This window comes from Struthio camelus, chromosome 1 (genome assembly GCF_040807025.1).
Source record: "Struthio camelus isolate bStrCam1 chromosome 1, bStrCam1.hap1, whole genome shotgun sequence".
Taxonomy (NCBI): domain Eukaryota; kingdom Metazoa; phylum Chordata; class Aves; order Struthioniformes; family Struthionidae; genus Struthio; species Struthio camelus.
Window position 1 is genome coordinate 220,687,380 of NC_090942.1, and position 14,987 is coordinate 220,702,366.

General features: G+C 48.5%; 1 protein-coding gene across 9 annotated transcripts in view; it reads left to right on the forward strand.

The window, feature by feature from the left end:
• GDPD4 (glycerophosphodiester phosphodiesterase domain containing 4) overlaps nt 1–14,987 on the forward strand; it is a 51,398-nt gene that overhangs the window by 7,287 nt on the left and 29,124 nt on the right. The window lies entirely within an intron of this gene.

The following is a 14,987-nucleotide window of genomic DNA, read 5'->3' on the forward strand; positions in this document are numbered from 1 at the left end:
TCACCATGACAGGGTGACCTATCAGGGAGATATGGCCAAGTTGGGTGGGGGGAACACATACATGTGCAAATGAGCACATGTACAGAGCATCCAGCTGCCAGGCAGTGGCAGTGCTGAGGCTGCTGCATGGGAGCAGTTCGAGTCCATGCCGTATGCCTGCACACTCAGGATGAAGTCTAATTGCTCATGTAGAGATGCCCTAGACTCAGCCTCTTCCTTACTCTCTGCCTCATTTCCTCCATTCTCTAGTGCAACTGTGAGCAATTCTTTGTTTCTCCAGGCACCATCTGCTCTAATTAGGCTGTAAGCCCCTGGAAGGTTTTCAATCCCTGGTAAGTTTGTACAGCACCAAGCACCACTGGGCTTCAGTCCCAGTGGGGGGCCAGCAAAGGCCTCCATAACAAGTAACAGGTCCAATCCTCTCTGCTCCTGCAGTGCTGGCTGCTGCCACGTGATTCAGTCCAGTCCTTTCCGCAGTTGCTCTTAATCACTGAACTTATTTTGGAAAGTCTCCAGAATGTGAGAAATAAAGGACACTTTATAAAAGGGGGGAAAACTGGCAAGAGCAATTGGTTTTTAAAAGGCTACTTATTTCTTAAGATGTACTTGCTACTGATTAACCTTTGCTCTGTGATTGCTTTAATTGATTCATGCCTTAAAATGGACAGAAAGGTTCTATGGGGTCATCGAGGCTCTCTCATAAGTGCTCTGTTTCCCTGCAAAGTTTAAAGACATTTCAGCTGATGAAAAAACTTTTTTTTGCGCAAAATGCAGGTGAATGATACCAACACTTGTTTCCTTCTGCTTCCCTTAGGGTGTCAACCCCCCCCCCCCCCATCCTAGCACCATACTGCTCCAACATCTTCTTTCCCTCCCCATTGCCAATTGGCAACCTTCTACCAGGCTGAGCCTATCCCGCCCTCCTCTGCACTTTACAGGGAGTGGTGATTTTGGGGACAAGTTTTTGGCCATTTTGTGAGAACAAGGTCATTCAGCATTGGAAACTACTACTTTATAAGTCAGCCTGTTGGTTCCATGTGGCCTCGACTGTGGGACCGTATGGGACCATCTGTGGTCCCCATGACTGCTTTATTCAACCATGCATGGTGAATTTCTGTGGCTGCTCTTTGTACAGCACCAGGATGCTTCTTCTGGCACCAAGAGAGCACCTCTCTCTTGGAGGAGGAACTGAAGCAGGGCACTTTACTGGGAAAGACCCACAGTTAAGAGGGAAAACAGCCCTCAAACAGTGATTGGCCTTGGGCTTTTCATGCTGCTGGTGAGGTGGCAACAAGCAGCCACATCTGCCTCTGTCACTGCAAAGCTTGGGGTGAGATGCACATGGCAGAAACCCCCTTTGGACAGAGGTGCTTGGTGGGCTGGAAGGAAGAGAAATGGTATCTGCAGATAAGAGGAGATTTAACAAAGATCCAGAAAACATTATAATCTGGATGGAAATGCCACCAGGTTTGATGTTAGGAGAGCCAGTCTGGATGGGAGTACAGCAAGAGCCCCACCGATCCTACCCGGTCCTGTCCAATGGATGGGTGGATGGTGGCTTGCAAGAAGGCTGCCCAGGGACACCTCTTCACCTAGAGTGGTTGCATGTCACATCTATGATGGTGGCAGAGACCACCTGCTTTATATCTGTGGGGATTTGTCCTGAGGACCTGCCGTTATCGCACAAGGGGATGAGGTTTGTGAGAAGCCAGCAGGCATGGGGCAGAAGATGATCAGGAGTGAGGGCAGTGGCGGTGGGAGTGAGAAGCACGTTGGGTTCCAGCAACCTGTGAGAGGCTGCGTGTTGACTCCTGGCCTCGAGCTCATGTGTATTTCTCCTTGCTACCAGTAACTGTAGAGCCCTCACACCTTAGCCTGGGCACAGCCATCCCTGGCTGGCTTCCAGCACTGGGAAAGCTAAACTGAGCAGGGCAAAACTGAACAGAGATGAGGTGCTTCATGTGTTTGGAGATCACCTGGCTCTCCCAGAGCCTGTGGACACCCTGGGAAATCCCATTAATTGAAGTCTACCTGGTCTGAGCTTTTCTATGCGAGAGCCTTCCAAGCAGCTATGGGCTTTGGGGCCCAAGAGCCATAGCTGTGTCGGGGCAGTCTGTGAAACCCAGGATACAGATGCTCCTCAGAGATGAACTGAAAAGGTCACAGGGCTGAGTTGGGCTCACTACGTTTGAGTGATGAACTTCCTTTCCTTCATTCTGGGCTGGTTGCATGCCCCAGCACTCTGGGCACCTGCAGGGGTAAATCATGATGTTTTGCTTTAGATGTCTTGGATGAGTTGAGTTGTGCCCACTTCTCTTCCCTGACTGTATCAGGTTGAATACTCAAGTGTGGAGATGAGTCCAACCCTCCTCTTCCAGTAAGATCAAGGGAGGAATTAAAACAATCACACCAAGCTCTTTAACTGTGGCTGGCTGCTGATCCAGCAGAGCTGACTGTGCTGGCGTGTCGTGCGTGCTATGAAGGTCTGCTGGGCTCCTGCACACGCGAGGAGGTTTGTCTGCATGGGGCAATGCCCATGCAATGAAACCCGCAGAGCTTCCTGCCCTGCTGAGCAGGCCATGTGGCTCTACCAGTATATGGGTCATTCAGAGTGATAGGTCAAAGTCCAGTGAGCTGCACAGTCCTCATGTGCTGCTTGCATTGTGCTTTTGATGTGTCCTTCCTCATGGAAAATGGTATAGGAAACCAATGTTAACGAAGAGAAAGGGCTGCCTTGTTTTACAAAGGGGAAACTGAGGCTCTCAGTGACTTGGTGGTAGGCTTGGTGGCAGGATGGGGGACTTAAATACTGGTGTCAGGCTATCCTTCCATTCTTAGGTTAGTCTAAAACTTCTTTGAGATGACTTATGCAGAAATGTAATAATGTTTAATTAGTTAGGAAGGGTTTCAGGCTGGGAAGGGACAAAACTGTATTTTTGTGATATGAAAATGGGCCAGCCTTGGACGCATCTGAGTACTGTAGAGAAGTAGGAAGAGAAACCTTGAGCCAGCAGCATGGAAAGCATCCCTTCCTGCCTTTTTCCTCCTCTCATTGCAAGAGCATTTTGCTCTGAGGCCTGAATTTAACACCCGCAGCTGGGGGGAGGGCCAGAGATGGGGGCTTCGGAGTGGTGACTGTTCAGGGCCCCCGTCCTTTGTGCAGGCTGAATAGCTCTCTGCAGAGCTGCCGTCGGAGGTATGTGATCTGCAAATCTCTTTTTTTCCTCCCTTTTGGCTGACAGACAAAGTCTTCCCTTGGAAATAGTGCTCTTGGTTGAGTGCTGCCCTTAGTGGGGTAGGGGCCGGGGCTGTGGGGCCAGGGAGGGTCCCCCACAGTGCTTCCTAATCTCATCATCTCTCCTTAGCAGCAGGGCACAAAGAGCTGCTTAGGAATTCACAGGAGCAGAAAGGGAGCCGAGCCAGGGCGTGCTGAACTGCACAAAATAGGATTTATCTTCAAAGAAAATTGCCCCCCCCCCCGCTTTCTGAGCTCTTTTTGCAAAGGATTTATTCCTCCTCCTCCTCCTCCTTCCCAGGCACTCAGCAAACTATGAGCCATGGAGGCACTTTCTGCCTCCCCACAGTTGCTTTCCAATGCTGGGAGAGCAACTTCTTAGAAAGCTGGACCACCCAGAGATAAAGCCTGAGCTTATGCTCCACGTGCTCTAACGCTTCAAATCTGAGCACTGCTGCATGCAGGCAGCCACAGGGCAAGGCCACTGCATACGGTGACATTCATAGCCACGCGTGGGGCGAGGGCAAAACCCCTAACTTCTGGTGACCATGGCTATTGGTGCTGAAGTCTGTGGAGCAAAGCTTTGTATCAGGCCAGCCACGTTGTCTCCATTTCAGGCTTGGTCCAGGCCTGAACCTGGAGATGTGAACTCATCCATGGTCCCAATTCACTGTTCAGGTGAGCAAAATGACACACGGACACAGACATCTCTCTGCTGTGAGCCACTGCCCTGCAGTTGGGACCAACATCTGGCTGGAAGGTCTCCTCTGTGGACACAGCTGGAAGTTGTATAAGATGTTCCTGACACTGCTCAGGGGCTAATTTTTGCCTCTGCCCATCTATACAGCCCAGAGAAGGGACTCCAGCTTCCCCAAAGGGCCAGCCTTCCTCATAGGTGGGTCACTAAGCCTGAGATAAGGGGTGCTATAACTGAAGCTTATGGGTTATAAATAAGCTATCTATCTGAAGGACCTGAAGGTCAAAAATAGAGGCAAGGAACTGCTGGTGCGTCTGACATCAGTAGGGTTGATACTACCTATGTGTTACACCCATTTCTCTGTGCATGGCCATTTTGTGGGGTTTCTGGGGGCTGGCCACCATGGCAGCTTGCAATCCAAATGCGAATGCAGGAGAAGAAACAGTAGGTGTCTGTCCAGCGCTGTAACTGCTAATAGGACGAGTCATCTCATAGGAGCTCTGGATTGACCCTTCTGTGCCTATAGGCATGAGGAGGCCCTCAGATTTCGTTGGTCGTCCCAAGGGTGATGCTGTTCATCCATCACACATATTTGGCTGCTCTCTGCTTGCCATTGCAGGCAGTGTCATCAGACCTGGTGTTTCTGCATGCCTGCCTCAGAGCCTGCACTCCCTATGTATGACAGAGAAGGCTGGAGTATTGCAGACAGCAGTCAGAGACAACTACTTACACACCTACTTGCTTTGCTGGGTGATAAAAGAATTTGTTCACATTTCTAGGGAGTTTCCTGCTTTTATCTGTCAATTATGCATGGTCCTTGTAATCCTTAAACCTGAGCAGCTTCTACATTGTAATTTATTTATCTCTAATTTAATTATATAGTGCTTTCACTGCTCTCCTAGTGGTTGAGCAGGGCAAACCATATTGCTCTGCATTCCTCAGTTCCACCCTCTGCGAAGAGACAACCATGACCTTGAACACCTCCAGAAGGTGCTGTGAAGTCTGCAGAAGAGACCAAGTGGTGAATGTCTCTCAGCACGCCAAGAAGACTGGTGCACAGTAGAATGGGGGACTTGCCCCAGGCTCCCATATCCCATGAGACTGTCCTCCAGATTTAAGGGGGGAAGTGTCCCACTTAGGGAGATTCAAAGACAACCCTGGTCTAGGAAACATGGCGGTAACTTTGGAAAGAAGCAGACTAGCCTTGCCAATGCAGCTAATAACCTCTGCAGGGTCCTCTTAGCCCAGATACGACATGGGCCAATGCATCATGTCTGCAGGAGTGCACAGCTGGTCCACGTCATTTGTCCAGCACTGCAGGACTCTTGTTGCATGCTGTGGGTATACCCCAAACATGAACACTTTGCGAAACCCTTTCCTGTCCTGCAGCAGTTCAGTGGCTCCACCAAGGAGGAGATTCCAAAGGCGTGAATGGTCGCCGAGCACCCAGCTCTCCCCAACTCAGCAAGCCTTTCACAGCTGCTGTCAGTGCTGCAGGACAGAAGAGCTTTGCTTGTGCCCTCTGGGAGCTCTGACACCACATAGCAGCACTCCAGTCTCAATTTAAACACACAAATGCCTTCTGTCCTGGCTGGGCTATCCCTGGGCATGTACCAAGAGGTACTCCAGCATCACATGCGACTTGCTAGTGCTCAGCCAGGAATTGCTCAGTCCTTCAGCTTTCTTGTCGCCATGAAAAGAAAGCCTGACAGGGAAGTCCGCAAAGCGGTGTGATCCCTCTGCTTGCTGCAAGTGGATCCCTCAAACACACAAAAATCTGGGCTCTCAACCCAGATTTTCCCCTTAGGTAGCCCAGCTTTGTTTTCCGTAGCGTGTAATTCTTCTTCCCTCTTTTGATATTTATGAAATGACATCTGCTCGGCTGCAATCAGAGAGTAAGGAAGTAATTGCTCTTTTTGGATCAATATCTTCCCTGCTAATAGTCACCTGCTTCAGTTTTTTGCTCCTTGTTGCATTTTCAGGCCAGGCTATTCTGTGAAAGTGCTGTACGTGCTGGGATCGTGACTGTGGACCCTCCCGCAGCTTCCTCACACTAGGAGCTGTACAGATATGTAACAGGAAAGTAATTCCTGAAAAATATATACTCCTGGCCACAAATAGCAATTTCCTATGGGCGAATAGGTACCTTTTCTGAGATTTCTGTCGTTCCAGAATTTTTCAGACCCCTCCATGGCTAAACTGGACCTTATTCACATTTTACTGCACAGGAATCTATGGAAAAAGCCAAGGAAATATAAAAAATCTGATGTGCTTAGGCCAGAGTTTAGGACTGCCTTGCCATGCTCAGCCAGAATGTCCTCTCCCCTGTTATCACTAGTAAAGCTGATTGATAGCTTTGCTCTGCTTACGTTTTCCTGGTATATTTATAGTAATATGAATAAAATGGGGGGGCGGGGGGAAACCTCTTCATTTGGTCTTTCCTGCCTGTTGCTCGCTGTCCCAGAAGTGGCTGCGTTTCCCTGAGGATTTGTTCCTGGAGGAAGCCCTTGGGGGCTCCTTCCTGGCTTGGGAAAGGTGTATGAGGAACACGAAGTAAAATGCTGCTACCTGCCGAAGTACTTAAAAGCCACCGGAAAGACACTGCCCCCCGCCCCCCACCCCCTTCGCTGCCCCAGTCGCACTCTCCACCTGCCCGCCCACCCGTGCCAGTGCCCAGGGAGCCGTCGCGAGGCATTCCCCAGTTAAATAAATACGTGGAGGTTAACTTCACGCGTGTCACCTCTGAGGGCGAGAGCCGCTGATCCCTGCTCTTCCCAGCGCCTTAATGGCTGCCGCCACTTTTCCTGTCCGCCGTGGCCTCAGTGAGGGCGGAGACGGGCGGGAGGCTCCCTGGTGGCGGCGAGGCTGGGTCGCTCGTCTCTGGCTGGAAACACCCCGCCGGCTCGGGGCGCTTTGCCCTTTTTTGGTTTTTTTTTTCTGTTTTTTTTGTGTGGAAATTTCCTGAAGGAAAAGCGGGGGGGGGTGGGAGTCTCTGGAAGGGAGGCAGGTGGGGTGGAACCTTCCAGAAGGTGGGAGGGGGGGGGACTGGGACCTTCCTGACAGGAATGGAACCTTCCAGAAGGGGGGGGGGGGAGGTGGGACCTGCCTGACAGGAATGGAACCTTCCAGAAGGGGGGGAGGACTGGGACCTTCCAGGATGGCGACAGGTCAGGTGGGCATTTGTGAAAAGTCTTTCTCTCCCTTCTTTTTTCTTCTTTTTTTTTTTGGTTTTTTTTTGTTTAAGCTTTTGGTTAAGCTCTTCACGGGCTTTGTTCGAAACAGTCGTTTCGCTCTTAGCAGGCAGGCGGGGGAATGCGCTGCAACGCCTCGAGCCGCTTTTGCCAGCACGGTGCTCGCCCCTTGCCCGTTTCTCAGCGCGGCGCTGAGACCATCTCTCTGAAACCACCGCAAATCGGACGCTAATTTCCTCGGGAGAGGCGTTTGTTAACGCAGCCCGCAGAGGGCTGCGATGAAGGGAGACGGCGGTAATTTCTGGCCGCGATGGTTATGGTCATGATTAAATGAGGCCTCCGCCACCGATGGCGCGTTATGAGTCATCCCCAGGGACCGGATGTTGCTGGGGACAAATATGCCCCAAACCTGAGGGATTATTGAGAGGTACCTCGAAGGATTACAGAGCAGCTGAGACCAAATGCTTTTTTGGGGGAAAGAGGGATAGGTGCAAAAATGTGGTTCAGCTTTGGAGTGTCTGATGCCTCTCTGGACTTGTTCGGCTCTGGGATAAAGCCAGGGCTTGAGGTGCCTTTTGTATCTTCAGTTATCGTGGCCAACGTGTGGCTTTGCCTTGAGGCAAATAGCCCCCTGAGGGTGAGATTAGCCTGTCCCCGTTTAGATGGGGACGGCTGCAGAGCCGGGGCTGGTTGCCTTCGGTCCGCCTTTTGGCAATGGTGGGGAAGAAGCGCTTAGGTGTCTGCCGTGACCATCTCTGAGCCCACCGGGAGATCCCAGGGCACAGCTCAGCTCGTTCGGAGACAGGTCCAAGACAGGCCAGATGAAGCCACCTGTGGAAGTGTCTTTCTGTTCCCTGGAGGATCAGGGCAAACACCTTTATGAACAGCTAAGATTGCCGTAGTCTACAGCGAGGTGGACGTTATCAGGCAGCTTCATGGCTGGTCCTCCACAAAGCTTGCCTGAAACTCTCTTCCCTTTCCTAAAGAGGCTTTGCCTTGCAGAGGTACTCAGGGGAAGGACTCCTCTGACAGGCAGCTCTGCTTCCCAGCAAATTTTGTGGCTGTGATTACATCAGGAACATAATATCCAGATGAGACTGACATACAGCCCGGCCTCTTTCTGTGGCCTCTTGCTGTGAGCTTCTGCCCTGAGTGTACCTCAGCTCTTCACAAATTCATCTTGCCAGATTGTAGCACAGAGCATCAGTCAAATTCCCTTGAATCTTAAACACCTTCACTGCCAGTAAACTCCATGTCCTCAGGGCCAAATGCAGTCCCACACCTGGCCTGTTGGTGGATATGAAGGTGGTGTCTTGCTTCGGCACATGCAGATATGTTCGAGGAGATTGAATTGAGCTAGCTTGGGGTTGGGGGCAGCGTTACTGAGTCAGCATCAGAGCTTGGTGGAGAAGAGCAATCATCCTCTGAAAGGAGGCTTCTTCAAGGGCTTGTCAAATTGACCACACAAAATTTGATTATTTGCATCAGAAAATCATGCCGTTAACATTTCACGCATCCACAGATGAATCTTGCTCTCAGTAGACACTGGAGCTCAGTCTTGAGCAGGCCATGCAGCCAGGCATTTGAAGCACAAGTTCATGCTGGATGTGTTAACCCTCAGCCTTTAGTGCAAATACTTCTCTGTGATGGGGGTAAGTCACCGTGTAACCCTGATGGATACAAGATTTCAGTCCTATTTGTAGGTTAAATTGTTTGAAATGGGCTTTGATTATTTGTGTATGTAGTCACATATTACAAAATATTGGCCATTAACCTTTGTGATAACTTCACTGTAGCCATGAAAACTACAGCCATTGCATGTTGGAGGTGTGCTAGAACAAATGAAATCAAGAAATACTGTGCCTGCAATAGCAGAAACTGGTTTTCCTCATTAACCTCTTCTACTTCCGCATTCATTCTTTATTTCCTGTGATAAGTGCTATCATTTATTTGCAGTAATCGTTGTGACCTTCTTCCTCAAATTCAACAGCTAATCAATTCATGAGATGTACTTTGCACATATTCATGGGTAGCTGTACATATTCCCTGGGATCTAACACAGAAGTACGGTGTAATTAGGGCTTAGAAATAAACTGTTGAAAGTCTTTTTGATAAATTATCACATCATCTGCCGGGGAAAGGAAAGCTTGTAGAGCATATTCCATATCATAGGGAGATTATGTCTAACTCTGTTATATGAGCCTTCTTTGTTTTCTGTGCTAAACCACTTTAATTCCTCAAAGAGAAACTGAAGACAGATGATGGTGAAATAAGAGCAATTCTAGGCTGTGATCCAGATCTTTGGGTTTTAATTCACATCTTTTAATTCATGTGACTCCAGTGCAGTGCTGTACTTACTTCTTCTGCCTCTGATGTCCCTGGCTGCTTGTGGCTGATGCATCTCTACAAATGAAGATGATTTCCATTCCAGTGGGCAACTTTGCACCCCGCAATTCAAGCAAGTGCAGATGAACCCTTGGGAGGAGACGAATGGTGCAGGGCAGCCTCTATAGGGTAGAAATGCCTGTTTAGAGGATGCTCTTTGCTGAGCTTTTCCAACTTGGTGGTGAAGTCTGTGTGCAGTCTACAGCAATGGCTTGATCTAAGGGTTGTAATAGTGTTAGCTCTTTTTTTTTTTTTTTTGAGAAAAAAAAGAGCAATGTCTTGCTGCTCTCATGCTGTTTGCCAAAGAGCATAGTGACTAACCAGCAGTATGCCAAGGTGTTGATTTTTCTGCTTCGCATCTGCTGGGGTAATGCTGTTGAAGACAGGGCAGAAAATGATGCCCCAGGGAATGGAAGGATGGCAGTGAAGGTCCTCACACAGGTGAATTATTTTACCAGTGTCTAAGCCACAAAAAAGGGGAGCTGTGGGTGTAGGGAAGGCTTAGCTCAGACTTGAACCACCTTCTAACCAGATCTCTGCATGGGGATGTGGGTGCACGCACTGCAAGCACCTGAGTTACCTCTGACATGAAGACGTCCTTTCAGAAGAGGAAGCTGCAGTGTTTTTGTCTCAAGGTTCCTTGCTGTGGGTGCTTGGCTGGGGTGCACAGCACACAGGCATCCCAGAGCAGGGGTAAGTGTTAGAGAGGGCAGCCATCCATGGGCCCAGCAGCAATCTGGGCTGGTAAAGTCTGTGGTTCATCTGAACTGGAGAGTTTAGCATTCTTTCCGTCAGAAAGATTTTCAAAATCCATTTAATGGATTTAATGTTTTATGGCAGCTCCCTTGTAACTTACCCTTAACCCTAGTCATTCATCTACCTTTTTGAGCAGAGCCTGATGCTTTAGCTTGAGATTCACCTTCTCTCTCATGGTGTTATGAGCAAAGATGCCATCACCCCTATCTGCTGTCTGCATCAGGCTTCATATGCCATCATGGACAAGACATTCACAGCAGGCTTGCTATACTGAGGTGCTGAGAACTAAGTATCTCTCTGTCCCTCACATGGCTGCTTATACCCATGCATTTTTCTTTGCAAATCTATCCCTGCAGCTGACTGGGAAGCGTGTTTGTAACGGCTGGAAAGACCCCTTTACTCGCCTGTCCATGTATTGTAGGATTTTGTGTTGGAGGAAGCTGGGTGGATGCAGCAGAAAGGAAAGGAAGAGAGCATGGACTTGAAAGCTCCAAGGAGAAAGCTACAGGGCAATGCCAAATCTGGCATCTCTTTGTACCTGTTTACCTCACAAAAGCTGAATGCCCCAGCTCCACACTGCACTGAAAAAGAGAAGGACACTCTTTCTCCTTGCTTATGCACATGCCTCTCAAGTGCGCTCCATTCACAATACCTTCTGCATTTAGGCTGTGCAGCCGAATATGTTTCCTGCTTTTTCTCTCCTGCTCCTTTCTCTGCCATCCCCCTGTGGCTATTTGTCATGCTTTTCATCACTCACTGCCGAGCAGTGGGGAATGAACAGTCCTGTTCAACCGCCTGCGATTAAGTGGACTCTTATCTATGAGCAAACAAAGTCTCTGTTTGCCAGGGAAAGACCTGAGGCCTCTTGGGGTTGCAGAGCAGAGAAACGTGTTATTGCTTTCACAGCTCACTTACTGAGGAGTCCTAAACTTTGCTCTCCTACCTATGTATTTTTTCCTGCCTGACCTTTGCTCCTATGTTTTTCTGAGTGAATGGATTCAGGGTTTTCCGTCTCCCTTCTCTATCCATTTACCCTTGCCCAGCGGACATGGGCATGAATTGCAAACAACCTCAAGCTTTAGGAGCATTCTGCTTTGGATTTAAATCTAGATGGAAGCACTGTGATTGAGGCCTCTTGCTATGTCGCAGTGATGGCTGAACTTCTCCAAATCCTAACACAGACTTCCTGTCTTTTGGACTTAGCACTTTCCATATGTTGCAATGATGTTGTTTGCCCCTTATGTGGCTGCTGGGTCCAGAAGCTGGGATACTATCTTTGTTCAAACGAGATGCTTTAATTCAAATACTTTAAAATTTGGTGTAGTCTGAGGCATGGCAGATGTGACCAGACCTTGGAAGAGAGGTCCTTATGGCTTCTGAATGCGCCACCATAGCTGTAGCAGTGACCATTTGTGTGGAAGAGGCTGGAAATTTATGAGTCAAGATGAAGATGTAGGGTGGAGAACGTGAAGGGTGACAGAGGCATAAGGAAGGAGCTTGCATGAAATTAGTTTGAGCACATGGCAGTGCACCTGAGGGCAGGAACCTGGGAGAACTTGAAGAGGTAAAAGGGAAGGTGAGTTGCTTGTCTCACGAGAAGAACACAGAGAGGGAGGAGAAAAGGGGGTCCTAGACTTTTGATGCATTTTGAGCTGAGCAGGACCTTTCCGACTGCACTGGAGTTTGCCTTTGTCTTCACAATGAGGCTTGCCACCACTAAAAGGGATTTCTGTGGGATATCTCCTCATGACACAGGACTGACACCAGCCAGATGATCCTTAAAGAAGTTACCCTAGCAGAGCAGCTTAGCTTAGCAGCAAGGTAGTTTTAGCAGCTCTCAGTGAGTCTCCATTAGAGTGTTTGCTCATACCTGTTATAGCTACACAACGCAAATGTTTATCCAGGCTGTGGATACTTGCCCCCTGCCGCCAAGTGAACATTTCTAGTTATGTGAAGGTTTTTTGGCTGTCCTTTCTAAAAACTCCAGAGAGACAGGAATTCCCAATAAAAATTATAATTTAAGATTGAAGATTTCTGAGCTAAGCTGGGCAGTTAATTCATTTACTTGATAGCTATCTCTTTCACTTTTCTCCATGTCAATTACCTTCCCAGGCTGATGATGAGGGGTGAAACAAAGTACTTAAGCTGCAATTTATTTTAAAAGTTCACTCTATCCATGTAGAACATTATAGTTAAAGAACTGTGTTAAATATGGATGCCAGAGGTGTAGGTAATTTCACTCTTGGTGCCATGAGTGAAACAGACCAGGGGGCAATGGTTGTTTTGTTCTTCCTGGTAGTCTGCTCCCGAGGTAATTGCATGGGACCTACTGTACTGGGTGCTCTATTGGCACAGGTTCCTCTTTGTTCTTCAAGACAGAAGACAAACAAGCGGATGTAGATGGGAAAGTAATGTCAGGCAGGTAAGCTGTGGCATCAGTCCCTCTTCTGAAGGGTTTAGAAGGATCATGATGAAGAGGTTTTAATGGGATTTGGAAGCAGTAGTTTGGGGAATATCTGGGGAGAACCCCTTCCTGACAGGAGGACCAGTGCAGAAGGCGGCACAGTGGTGCTTGGAAACACAGACCATTAAAGGCTGGTCAGAAAGGATCTCCTTGGTATTGTTGGTTAAGCAATTTTGCAAAATGTTTAGAGTGGCACAGCCCTGTCTTGAAAGGTTGGCACCATGGTCAAAGTGGTTTCCTTCTGCTATTTGTGACCCCATCCTCTGTAAGTGCAGCAAAGAGGTTCGGCGCCCCATCCTCACTCTGTCCTCCTGATGGAAACAGCCTTCAAGACTCCAGGCTAATGAAATGCTCCTGAAGTAACAGCACTTTGTAAATTAAGCCTGGAATCACAGAGCTAGCTAAGAGTAATTGGCTTGGAAGAGCCATGTATCTCCTTCACAGTCCAGACTGCCTCGTGTCGGCTGATATATCTCCATTTACTTCAGTGGACCTATGCCAGAAAGTGTCTATGCTCAATGAGATGAAAGTTCAGTCTAGGTTTATTGCCTTTATGGGATGCTTTGGCCCTTTGAAAGGCCCGGAGGAGAAGCTGGGCTGGGCAGCTTTATCTGTTGCAGCCTGAGAGAAGAGGAAAGCGTCTCTAGGCAGAGAAACAAAAGGGACAGAATGGGGAGGAGGGTCAGGTGGACCCCATGCTGGCAAAAATCCAGAGCCCAAAGCAGGGGACAGGTGATGGTGTTTGAATCTCTTGTGGTATTGATAACAGAAGGATGTTACAAAGCTGCTCACTTCTGTGATACTGTTAAATGTCTTGGAGAAGGGGGTCAGTGGGGACTCAAGGGGACACAAGACATGAAGATTTTCTCTCTTCTTCAGCCAGTCTGATCTTTCTGGGAGGACTTGGTGGAGGTAATAGGGCACATGAGGCTGTGTTCCCCTCCTCTTCTCATCCTCCCCTGCAATGATGGGCCCTTTCCTCAACAGCTCCTAGGCTTGACAGAGATGACTTGTGTGGAAAGACTAAGGTAGGAGTTCATGAAAGTCTTACAAGTAGAGATGTTCTTAAGTGTCTGATGGATAAAGGTGAAAATACCCTTCCTCTGCCACTCGAGTGACTCCAGGGTACAGTCATTCATGGTTGTGAAGTGTTTAAAGATCTCATGACAGCAGCCAGATAATGAGTTTGATACATGAGAGAAATTGGATTCTGCAAGCGTAGAGTTGCCTCTCCTATAGGTGCACAGGCCTGCCCTGGGCCTGAAGAGAGCGTGTGTTGTTGACCATGTCCCGTTCTGGCTACCACACAGCAAAAAGCATGGGAAATACAAGGTGAATCATGAACAACACATGACCGTGGAATCCCACACAAGGATGTCTGAGAAGACATGAACAAAAGGAAAGACTAGAAAAGCTAGGGCTGTTTAGTCTAGAGGAGGCTGAGGGAGAGACATCCAAACAATTGTGAAATACATACCCAAGGAAAGGTTTATACTCTTCTCTATATCCACCATGAGCAGGGCATGAAGTAATGGACTCCAACTGTACCACAGAAGGCTAAACATTGGGAAAATCATTTCTAATCATAATGTTAGTTCAGACTGGAAAAGCCTGTCTCAGGAGCCGGTGGGATCTCCGTCACTGGCAATTGTTATGAGGGGGCTAGACTAACGTCTAGATTTGACATCTGACATGCTGCAGTAGCCAGTCAGATGGAGCAGACAGTGTTTTGAGGCCTCTTTAAGCTGTTTAGAGGCCTCTCTAGGCTCTGGTTTCCATGACTCTGTCAGATCCTATGCACTTAGGGTAAATATTCATTTGTGAGCCTTATGCCCACACCAGGAACACATATAACAAATCTTGTGGTCCTCTGCCAGCAAAACTACTGTTTCTGATACAGTGTCTTCATCATCTATTGCTAAAGGAGAAGGATAAAACCTAAATAAGAGGTGAGGAGGAAATGATCCTCTGGTTCAGTGATGCTGAAGATCTGCTTTTGGGGATCCTCAAAAATACTGCACATGGCACATGGTACTGTTCTGCTCAGAGCTCTGCTGGTTCAGATATATTCTAAAGACATGGCTGGGGTAACTTGGTAATTCATCGCTGGCTTTATGCTTTAGGCCAGCTGATCAAGATAGCCCAATCAGCTATCGTCTGCACCACTCGCTGCTGGTGGCATAATGCCAGCACATCACCTGTGTCTGTGCTTTGGGTAATTCGACAGCAGGGTGATCATGTTGCCACACCGGTTTGGGA